The sequence below is a fragment of the Lactuca virosa genome, chromosome 2 (genome assembly GCF_052849685.1).
Source record: "Lactuca virosa cultivar CGN04683 chromosome 2, Lactuca_virosa_CGN04683_v6, whole genome shotgun sequence".
NCBI lineage: Eukaryota > Viridiplantae > Streptophyta > Magnoliopsida > Asterales > Asteraceae > Lactuca > Lactuca virosa.
Genome location: NC_136427.1, coordinates 1,029,067 through 1,040,915, shown reverse-complemented (window position 1 = coordinate 1,040,915; position 11,849 = coordinate 1,029,067).

The following is an 11,849-nucleotide window of genomic DNA, read 5'->3' as shown; positions in this document are numbered from 1 at the left end:
ATGCGATCATCCCGAGCTCTTCCCTCCGCTACCGGAAGTACCTGACACCAAAACTGAAAACCGTAAGCACGAAGCTTAGTGAGTTCCCCAACCTACTACATACCATACAAAGCACATATAACAAATAACCTTACTCTGGGACTACTCCCAACTGCATTGGCATGAATCCTGGCATCGGCTTACCCGACATCAGACTCCTGTCCGACATCGGGCTCACCTCGACATCCGACCGCATCGGGCATCGGGCTCACCTCGGCATCAGGCTTGCCCCTGTATCGGGCTTACCCCGGCACATTCACAGCATAACATATCATAAACACATAACATAATCAGATAATCTGCATCGGGCTTGCCCCGGAACACATAATACATAATATACTATCTAACATACATCGGGCTTGCCCTGGCATCGGACCGAAGCCCGGAACACTTAACACATATCATATAACATGCATGAATCACAAAGACATCACACATACTTAACTACTTCTCAGGACCGCCCCGGCATCGGACCGATGTCCGAAAACATATAAGCTGCATCGGACTAAACCCCGGCATCGGGCTTAGCCCGGCATACTCTAACTGTACCCTGATCTAAGGCCTCGCCTAACATGGGCCCCGCCCTTGGTCTGCTACTGAAGTAGTGGAACCCCGTCCATACTCCTACTAGTAGTGAGATACGCGCCCCCGCCCAGACTCACATCCTTCCTATCACGGGCCTCACCCCCACTCTGCTAACGTCGAGATATGGAACCCCATCCATACTCAGCTAGTGATGAGATACGGGACCTCGCCTACACTCACCTCCCTATCAGGAACATACAAGTATCACGTAGACAACAAGTATTATCTAACATACATCATAAGAATCTTCCTCAGGATTAACCCGATATCGGACCCCCGGTCCGGAGACATACTATTATCTATCATACTTCGGGCTTACCCCGACATCGGTCCCTCGGTCCGGAACCTATCATACTGACACATGCAAGAATCACAAAGACCTCTAGCATCCTAACATGCCTCGGGCCTCGCCCGACATTAGGTCGAAACCCGGAACATATAACAATAATTGCCTAGGGCTAACCCCTGGGTCTTCCTTCTATTCATAAACATAAACATAAACATAAACATAATGGGCCGGCATTGTGGCCGTTGACCCATGCACACAGTGAAGAGACTCACCTCGCACTGCTGAAGACTAGCTGAACACTCCTGACTGTTAACCGGCTATTTCTGAATTGTTGATCCTTCGGCTTCCTGAACTATCAATACCCAAAATAACATTTAGACCACAATACTCTCAAAAGTCAACCCAGGTCAAAATTGGTCAAAGTCAATGCTCCAAGTTGACCCAACTCGCCGAGTTGACCCACCAACTCGTCGAGTCCCATAATCCACACAAAACTATGGACTTCGATCCTACTCGTCGAGTTCTCCGTGAACTCGTCGAGTGCACCTTCAACACCTCGGGACCCTCCTTTATCTGACTCGTCGAGTTCCTCTTTGAACTCGCCGAGTCCACCTTCATAAATTAAGGAGATTACCTTAGACTCACCGAGTTCCTTCTTGAACTCGTCGAGTACGATGATGTTCATGTCCACTATGGACCCAGACTGGCTGAGTCCCTGACCAACTCAACTCATACCCTATAACAGAAGGGTTTTGGGGCAGAAAAACGGTCTGACTCGCCGAGTCTCACAAGTGACTCGTCGAGTCTCACAAGTGACCCGCCGAGTCCCTCTACGTCCCAATCTATTCATACGATTTCTAAGGATCTCAAAGCATCCATAACATAGATCTGGACCCAACCACCTCATAACCATGCAAAGCTACTCCCTTTTTCCTCCATTCATGGCCTTTTAAGCTAAAAACGCCAAAAGAACACTTTATATTCTTGCATGGGGGATCCTATGGCATAAAGCTTGCACCTTTATGCCATAACAGCCCTTAGTGGCGCTAGATCTGAAAACACAAGCCCTTGGGACGTCCATTCCTCTCATGCTAGGGTTCTTGGACCAAAAACCCCCAAAAGTGACAAAGAAGAGATCTACATGCATAATGATCAAGGTGGAAGCTTTCATACCAGAAAATGGAGGAGAATGCAAGAGGTTTCTGGATCTACTAGTCTCTTCTTATATCCCCAAGGCTTCACCTTCTTCTTCAAGCTTCACAACACTCAAAAAAATGCTCACAAAGGCTCACAAACTCATGGAAGGCACTAGGGTTTCGTTCTGGTCTTAAGAGAGCATCCAGGAGGCTGAGGAAATGAGAATAAGATGCTTAAATAGGGCACTAAGTCCCGAAATTAGGGTTTCCCAACCCAGGCCAAACTCGTCGAGTCAGTCCCCCGACTCGCCGAGTCGGCCACTTAATCCGCGACACGGAACTCTTTCCTACTCGTTGAGTTCCTCCCTGGACTCGACGAGTAGACCTCTCGACTTGGAGGTTTTCCTTTCCTTTCTTGGTCTTCTAAATTCGGGGTGTTACAACTCTCCCCTACTTAAACTAGACTTTGTCCTCGAAGTCCGCCACAGTCAACTACCTTACAACCCGCTTACAACTTTACCACTAGATACGCACTTTGCCCATTCGGTCCAACCCTCGGAGGACCGCTCCAGCTAACAACTTCGCAACTTCCCACTGCATTTCTAAATGTCGCATACCTTGCCTGCTCGGCCCAATCCTTGAAAAATATCATCTTTAGAATAATCCAATCATTACTACCCTCGAGTACAACACTCTTACTCAACCGGTAACCCTACCGATACTTCCAGAGCACTTACACTTGACATAAAAAGGGTTCACTGTTTTACTCTGCGCTGTCATTGGCCTTCCCAAGGCGATGGTACACAATCAACTCCTTTTCCTATCTCTGTGAAGGACATACTCTTCGTTGTATCTGCATTTCCAGCCACACCCAGTGCTGGTTACTTCACTGATACCCACTGAATACTTCCTCCTACTGTATCTCAGTGCTGAACACCCAACCCAACGAATGGATCAGATAATCCTTCGAGTAAAAGATTCATCCCTGCAATGGTTAGACTCATACGAGAGCTGCAAAACAGGTTCAAACCCTTCCCTATGAGATTATTCAACCCTGCTGTGAGTGGCGTAGCACCTCTCGGTCAACTAGCTGCTCCACTAGGAATTCTCTTATCGCTATCCCCGATCGAAGGTCCTGCTATCTCCTGTCCGCTTTCCGGACGAACCGAGACCACCATGGTCCCAACTAATCTGCCATAATCTGGGTTACCGGACTCCCACCGGTTACTGCACACAAGCTCAATCGCTCAGTCGCTCTCAGCGACTCCCGAAGAAAACTTCAGCTAACTAAAACTGCTCTATATACCTTACCACTCTGGCTCCATAAGTCCTGGGATCCTCGATCCCCTACCTTGACTCTAAGGTCTCTACCAGCTCCCACCTGCGCTGCTAAAATATCACGGGTCTCGCCCACGGGTCTCACCCAAACTTTATCTTAGAGCGGTCTCTCCCTCAAGTCTCACTTGTCTTGCTACTATTGCAAGGGCCTCGCCCACGGGTCCCACCCAAACCATACTACTGAGAGACCCTGCCCCCGGTCTCACCTATCTAGGGCTATGCGGGTCCTAAACCATCCTGAATCCTCAACGAACTATCGTTTCTCGATCTCTATCAGGCTAACTAGGAGATATGGGCCTCGTCCACACACCGCTAACTAGGAGATACGGGCCCTCGCCCACACTCCTCTAACTGGCTACTAACAAATGTTGCGGCTATCCCGTAGTCTTACCACACTCCCCATGCTATCTCTACACCGACTACTAATCCAAAAGCATCGCATGCCGGACATTCACTCAATCTGCATCTTGATTCACTCGAGTCCTGCTGGCGATCCTCCAACCTGGTTTTCCAAACCATCCATCAAATAACATGAATACGACAGTCATTATGTAGCCTCACTACACTTCCCGCACTGTCTACCTACTGGTGAATGCTACGGCTACCCCGTAGTCTTACATCCTGGCTAAACTCACGCCCTGCTGAGAAAATCTTCAACCTGGTTTCCCAAACCAATCAACTACTAATCACAATTACACGAACTCAACAATGGGAAGTTTCCCAAACTCCTAACTCACACGTTTCTCAATCCGAACAGCCACTCGTACTATTATCCTGCTCAACAAAGTTGCGAAATCATCCCAGCTTCGCACTTGCTTCAGTTCCTGACTATATGGGGGTTCCTCCCCCACTTCAATTCAACTAGCTCCTTACAGCTCACTGTCTGGAAAGGATTCCCAATCCTTCTTACCACTCCATGGTCGATCTACTAAAAACTAATGCTTACCGCTGCTAGTGCTCCAAAACTAACCAATACCGCGACGCTACCGCCCCTGAGAACTAGAGAAATACTTCCCGAGTCCCAAATCACACTTGCTATAGTGACTACATCCCGATGTATGCATGACAGCTGAGTATGCCCAGCGTAGAGAGATGGTACGCGCAACGTACTCCCTGCCGTTGACTTTTTGTTGACTTTTAGGGTTTGCTTAATTTGTGGACAATTATGGCCATTGAAGGGTAAAATGGTCTTTTACCCTTCTGTGAGTTTGTAGAAGGGTTAGTGTAGCTTCTTGAGAGCCGTGATTAATTAGGGATAATTGTCTTATGTGTTAGGCGGAGGCTAGACCGGTGATTTGAGTTCGAGATTAGCCGATTTCTTGCAAGGTGAGTCTTCTCACTATACTTACCATGAGTGGTATCTTTGTGTGACTGAGCTGTCTTATGTGCTTATTTGTGTATTGTGATATTCTGCATTATGTCTTTGTGATTTATACTGAGTATTATTATTATTATGAGCTTATTGAGTTAGGACCGGAGGGTCCACCCGAGTGTGGGACAGGAGGGTCTCCACTGGAACACATTGACCAGAGGGTCGTATTAAGTTAGCCTTGAGTAGCTAACGTGATGTGTGTGGTATTTTGGAGAACTCGCTATGCTTCGTGCTTACCATGTTATGTGTTATGTGTTTCAGGTATTTCCGAGGATCGCGGGAAGGCCCCGACTTGATTGTACACACACTCGCATTGGAGATATGTTTTTTTGAGGATCCTGGATTGTGATAAACAATTTTTAAAACCAAAAATGTATTGATGTTTGATACTTGCGATTTTTGAGAATTGTGGCATGTGTTTACTTGTGTTTGAAAATGAAAATTTTGGTTTGAAAATTTACAGTGTTACATGCAAGCTATGGCATCCTAATAAGATAAACATAAATCAATCTCTGGATCATTAATTTGTGGTGCACAAAGGTTGCCATCAATAATGTGCAGGGTTGAAAGTATGTTGCTTGCTGTTCAGCTCAAGAATGTTATCAGTTATCCGGTTCCTGCATTTATAAACAGAGGAGATGAAGAGGGGCGTGTGTGTGTTGATGATCTCTTGTGATTCATAAACAGAGGAGATAAAGGTATTTCATTTATCACTCATAATCTGATATGACATCACCTTACCACTAAATGACATATATACCCTTTGATAAATTACTCCAAATATAAAAGAAATAGCTTATTTACATAGTTCTTAAATTAGATATTTAAAACTCGAATTGAACCATAGTTTTGGATGAGGTAGCCTATAACTTAATAGGAAAAATGAAAGTATGATGATGTTAATATTATAAACAAATCAATAGTAGTTTGCCTTTTTTTTTGCATTTAACCCTTGATTGTACAGGATGTGCTAGTATAAAAAATGAGTAAAGTTCGATCTGAGGACTTCTTACGACATGTGGAAGGTATCCCAATTATTATTATTATTATTATTATTTTGTTACATTTTTCATCCATGGGTTCATTAGTTTTATGAAAATGACCATTTTGCCCCTACATTCGATTTTTTTGGGTAAAAAATAGCGATTTTAAGAGTTTTTGATGAAATTGCCCCTGCATACTGTTTTTTTGATAAAAAAAATAATGATTTTAACAGTTTTGACCAAACTGCCCCTACATATTGTTTTTTTGGTTAAAAATTAGTGATTTTTAGAGATTTTGACGAAAATGCCCCTACATACTGTATTTTTTATAAAAAAATGATTTTAAGAGTTTTTGTAACCACACCAAAACAATGATTTTTATGAGTTTTGTAACAACACCAAAGGAAGTGTCTGATCCAGTATATTGGGATTTGTTGGCTTATGTGAATCTAATGGTTGCATGATTCAAATTTGCAGGTCTTAATGATGTGCATAGTGTCAACTTGTTATATCAGGTATCTAAACTTGATTGTGTTTAACAAAATATTTATATAACAACTCTATCAGGTAGCTAAACTTGATTGTATGATTAATAAAAGTTTTTTTGTTTCAACTAATGTTCAAGTCATTACTTGCCATCCACACCACACGTTAAGGTCCAATTACATACTCCATCATATAAGGTGTTGTAATTATTAATTGTTTGTATGATAAGGCTAATTCATCTGGTTAAATGCAAGGGTGTTAAGGTTAAGATCATACGCATACATCCCTTCTCCTATTTGTTACATAAATTGAGATCATATATAATACCCTACTATCCATTCATATATATGTCCTATTGGGAATCATAAAAACCGAATATTAATAAACACAACATGAATCTAATCAACATTTATGTTTGTTGAGCTGGAAAAGAAGTTAAACAAAGATAAGGAAGAAACAGTGACGCAGGCAATAAGCCTCTTGCAACATTTTTCATTAGATGTGCCACAAATGTAGTATTAGGTTATATAGTTAGGGAAAACCTCTTAATAACAATGTACAATCATATCCCTTTAATATCAATGTATTACAATTTTTTGACATGATGTTATTGGATGAAATTGATTGTTTTGGTATATATTGTTTTCTATATTTTTGTATTATGCGTAAAAGAGTATTGTAAAGGCACGTCGTATATGCATATTGTAAATGGTTGCTGAAGTTTATGACACTCAAATGCGTGTCATCTTCATTTATGACAGGGGCTTTAATGATACGCAATGCGTGTCCTAAACGTGCGCCATAAGGTTACGACATGCAAATGTGTGTCGTCTTCCTTTATGACTTGGCCTTCCTTGATACGCATTGTGTGTCGTAAATGAGCGTCGTAAATACGTGTTGTAAATCCGCGTCGTCTCTCGTTATGACAGGGCCTTCCTTAACACACATTTGCGCATCGTCTGAGTGTTTTATGACATGCATTGTGCATCGTAAAAGGCTGTTTTTTGTAGTAGTGCAGTGTGTCAAGATGATAAGGGAGGCGGAAATGAAGGCTTAAGGTCCTTTAAATAGGGCAAAAACCCTAAAAATTAGGGTTTTCACACTCAGCTCCTACTCGTCGAGTTGGGGTCCTCCAACTCGTCAAGTAGACTCTAAAAATCACGCAACCATTTAATTCTCTACTCGGTGAGTTGGGGCCTCCAACTCGTCGAGTTGCTTTGACAACATGAATATAAATTAATTAAATATTATACCAGGGAGTCGGGATGTTGCATGGTTAGCACAAGAAAAAGAAGCAATTCTTATAATCAGCATTGTATAGGGAGGACTTAATGTAATTGTTGTCAACGAGATCAAGTGACAACATAGCAGAACTAAGCTTTTCTCCCCCTTTATGACAGCATCAATAGGTATTGCCTCTTTTTTTTATAAAATCATAAGTGCAAAACTAAAGTAAATATAAAATATTAAAAATAAAATCAACAACTAGACATAGTTTAATTTAAACAAAACTAACAAATTGGAAAAACAAAAAAAAAAATTAAACAAAAATTATTTTATTTATTTTTCATTTAAGATAAAAAAAATTTGTGTATTTTGTTCATAGTTGCTTAATTTATTTATTTTTTTATCTTATATTTATTTTGTTCCTCCTTAAATCTAAAAAATTCAAAAATAAGTTTTGTGCAGGTCTTCTTCTAAAATGTTTCAAGTGTATATTTTCTATCACTTTGATAGAAATATAAGGGGGAGAATGCACTCAAGTATCGAAATAGAGTAAATAATTCAACATCTGGGGAAAAAAATTTAATGTTGTGTCTAGTGTTCAAGTTATCCATGAACATCAAAAGTTATTTACCCCCTAAAGTGGTTAACCATCATATCTTTTTTGTGTCTTCAAAGTTCTTTGATTTCAAGCACTGATTTGAAGCAAAATGAGTGATAGCATGTAATGCCCCGATTCTCAGGTATTGATAATATGACTTTAAATTTCAAGTTTCTGACGAGTGGATGTCCTGACTCGTCGAGTAGGAGCGGGATTGGGCCACGTATTTAAGTGACCAACTCGCCGAGTCAGAAGAGTGACTCGACGAGTTGGAGCTGGAGGGTGAAACCCTAATCCCTGGGGTTTTGGACCCTGTTTAAAGGATCCTTTGCCCCCCTTAGCCTTCCCTTACATCCATGTGAGTCCAGAAACCCTAAATCTCCATTTTCTCTCCATACTTGTGTGTTTAAGCTTGAAAGGTGGATCTTGGTGAGGAAAGGCTTAAAGATCAAGAAGCTTTGAGCAAGGAACAGTTGGGGATCTGAAGTCTACCTCAGTTTATCATCATTTGAAGGTATCAAGTCAACACCTTGAGCTTCTTCTAGCTACATCCCTTTTATATTTGAGTTTTGGGATCATTTTGGGCATTTGGTGTTGCATTTCGAGTGATGAACCAAAATCTGAAGTTGCAACTTCACATCTAGGCTCATCTTGGCTCTTATCATCATAAAGTATTAGTCTTTAGCATGTTGGTGAAGCTCTTTTGCCTAGAACCTCTTCTTTAGCTTGATTTAAGTCATTAGCACCTTGCATGCACATAATGTTTGCAACTTTACGTGATAAACATGCCCTAAGAGCTTGGATCTACAGTATGGAGCCTTAGCCTGGCTTAAAAAGTATATGTATGGATGAAGGACCGAAGGGACTCGGCGAGTGGCATGGTCGACTCGGCGAGTCAGTAGAGTGACTCGGCGAGTCCGATGAAGATTTCCTTAGGCTTGGCATGTCAGACGAGTGACTCGGCGAGTTGGCAAGTTATGCTAGGAACTCGGCGAGTAGCTAAGGGTACTCGACGAGTTGAGGTCAACATGGACTGTTGACCGTGACAGTTGACGTTGACTTTGACCAAGGGTTGACCAGTTGACTTCTGAGGGTATTTTGGTAAATTGAATATTGATAGCAAAGGACATTGGTGAATATAGGTGTTGGAGTTGGAGCTACATCTAGAAGAGTTTGACACTACCTTCCGAGCTACTTGCGAGGTGAGTTATCCTCACTGTACTCAAGGGTCTAAGGCACCAAGTCCGACCCTTTGTTTTGTTATTGGGATTATTATTGTTGTGATCTGTTAGATTGGTGTCCTAGTAGATAGGATGGTTATATGCTAGTATGATCTGTTAGATAGGTATACTAATAGATAGGGTGGTTATATGCTGGTATGATCTGTTATATCGGTATCCTGGTAAATCAGATGTGGTTATGCTTAGTGACCTATAGTTTGGTCTGACTGTCTGTATGTTGGGAGGAGATTACATGGTATATGTGCACATGATTGATTGGTAGTTGAGGATATTCCATCCCGAGGATGATAGGACCCCAGTATGTTGTCTTTATAGACTGTTATATGATTATCTGATATAGGTGCACATGTTTGATTAGTTATGTTGGCATTCCAAACCGATGGTTGAGGGACTGGGGTATTCCAACCGGATGGTTGATTGGACCTATAGTATGTTGGCATTCCAACCCGATGGTTGAGGGCCTGGGGTATTCTAACCGGATGGTTGATTGGACCCATAGTATGTTGGCATTCCAACCCGATGGTTGAGGGCCTGGGGTATTCCAACCGGATGGTTGATTGGACCCATAGTATGTTGGCATTCCAACCCAATGGTTGAGGGCCTAGGGTATTCCAACCCGATGGTTGATTGGACCCATAGTATGTTAGCATTCCAACCCGATGGTTGAGGGCCTGGGGTATTCCATCCCGATGGATGATTGGACCCATAGTATCGGTAATGTATGTATTGTGTGTGTGGGCATTCCAACCCGATGGTTGTGGGCCGAGAGTATTCCATCCCAAGGATGATTGGACTCCTAGTATGTAGGCATTCCAACCCGATGGTTGAGGGCATGGGGTATTCCATCCCGATGGATGATTGGACCCATAGTATGTTGTTTGTTATTGTATGTGTATTGTTGTATGTATGGGTATCTTGGGGGTAACTCACTAAGCTTTTGGGCTTACAGTTTCAGTTTATTATTTCAGGTTCAGCGGATGGCCGCCGGAAGGCGAAGGCGTGACCGTACACTTCCTCGATTGATAAATATATTTATGGGAACTCTGATGTTTAAACTATTTTGAAAGCAAATTGTATTAACTGAATGGTTTTATATGGTTTAAAAAGTTTTAAATTGGCTCGAATTTTATGGATGTTACAAGTTGGTATAAGAGCCTTGGTTTGAGTGAATTGGAGGAACACTCGTGTGAATCCAGTCTCAAATCAAGGAAAGATTTCAAAATGAACTTTTTAAATGGTTTTCAAAATAAGTAAAAGAGGATGCGAAGTGTACGATCAGCCGGAGCCAGTAAGTAGACCCCAAAATACCATACGGTTATTTGATATTGTGATATGTTAGAACAGCATGCTAGTACTAGGCTAGGGATCTTCAAGAATTGCATGATAGAATTGCCTGATTACATGATGCCTGGTAGCCTAGGGTTTTCCTTATATGAGATTGACATTATTACTATAGTTTCTTGTGTTTGTATCACGGTCGTACATAACTAAGATCTTATAGCCTAAGAATGTTTGGTTTGGGTTTATTTCCTGTTCTTGTATGATGAAGGGCTTAGGGTAGGATCAGATATTCGGAAGTCTATAGGGTCCAGCGTTATGTATGGTTAGCATACATTAGTGCTGCAGGGTTGGTGGAAGTTTCATGGATGGGTGGGTAGTGTGAGGCCGGGAGGCCAGTTATGAGATATTTTAGCATTCCTCTAGGAGTGAGGATTGAGCGCTTGCTATAATTATGTATATTGTTAGGGTGTTGTGATGATACTTGAGACAAATATGGGTAGGTGTGGAAGGTAGTATGGGCACGTACTACTGAAAGCACAGGACCCATACGCGTAGCAAGGAAGTCACAACCCCTGGGGATTAGTTGGAAGTTGGTCCCATGATTACGGTATGGATTATTCGAGACGTTTTGAGATCGGATCTGGATCAGGATCGAGAGCGGGCAGCCAGGATAGGCCAGTATTGTCAGAGGATCATGTCAGGGCGATCATCCGAGAGTAGGTGATCGAGATCGTTCAGGGACAAATTCCGGAGATGGTTGGGTCTTTTAAGACCGTTATGGTTGAGTATTTTGTCGGGCGCTATGCAGCCATGCGGAGACGGCTGCCGCAGCAGCTTCAACAGCTGTAACGACGACAGAGGGAGGAGCTGGTTGAGCTTTCCAGTTTCGGGACTCGTTGTTGGGACATATTCTGATGAGCAGAGGACTGCAGTTATTTGGGATCAGGAAGATGATCTGTACTCGTTATATTTCCGTAGGTTGAGCGGGAGAGGCTAGCACGTGAGTTTCTAGATTTGAGGCTTGGGGGTTTGCTCGAGGCTAAGATATGGGTTGCAGGAACTCTGGAAAGGAGTGATGATTATGTTCAGCTGGGGTTTTGCAGCTAGAATTGGAATTGTTAATGAAGGGTTTTGAGCATTCTAACACTCCTATGGTGTACATGCAACCCTATAAACCTTGGATCTATGTTTTCTCTATTATACATGCAAATACTCAATATTCCAAGGTTTCATCCTAACTAGCATAACATAAAGCAACTATACTACAAAAGTCT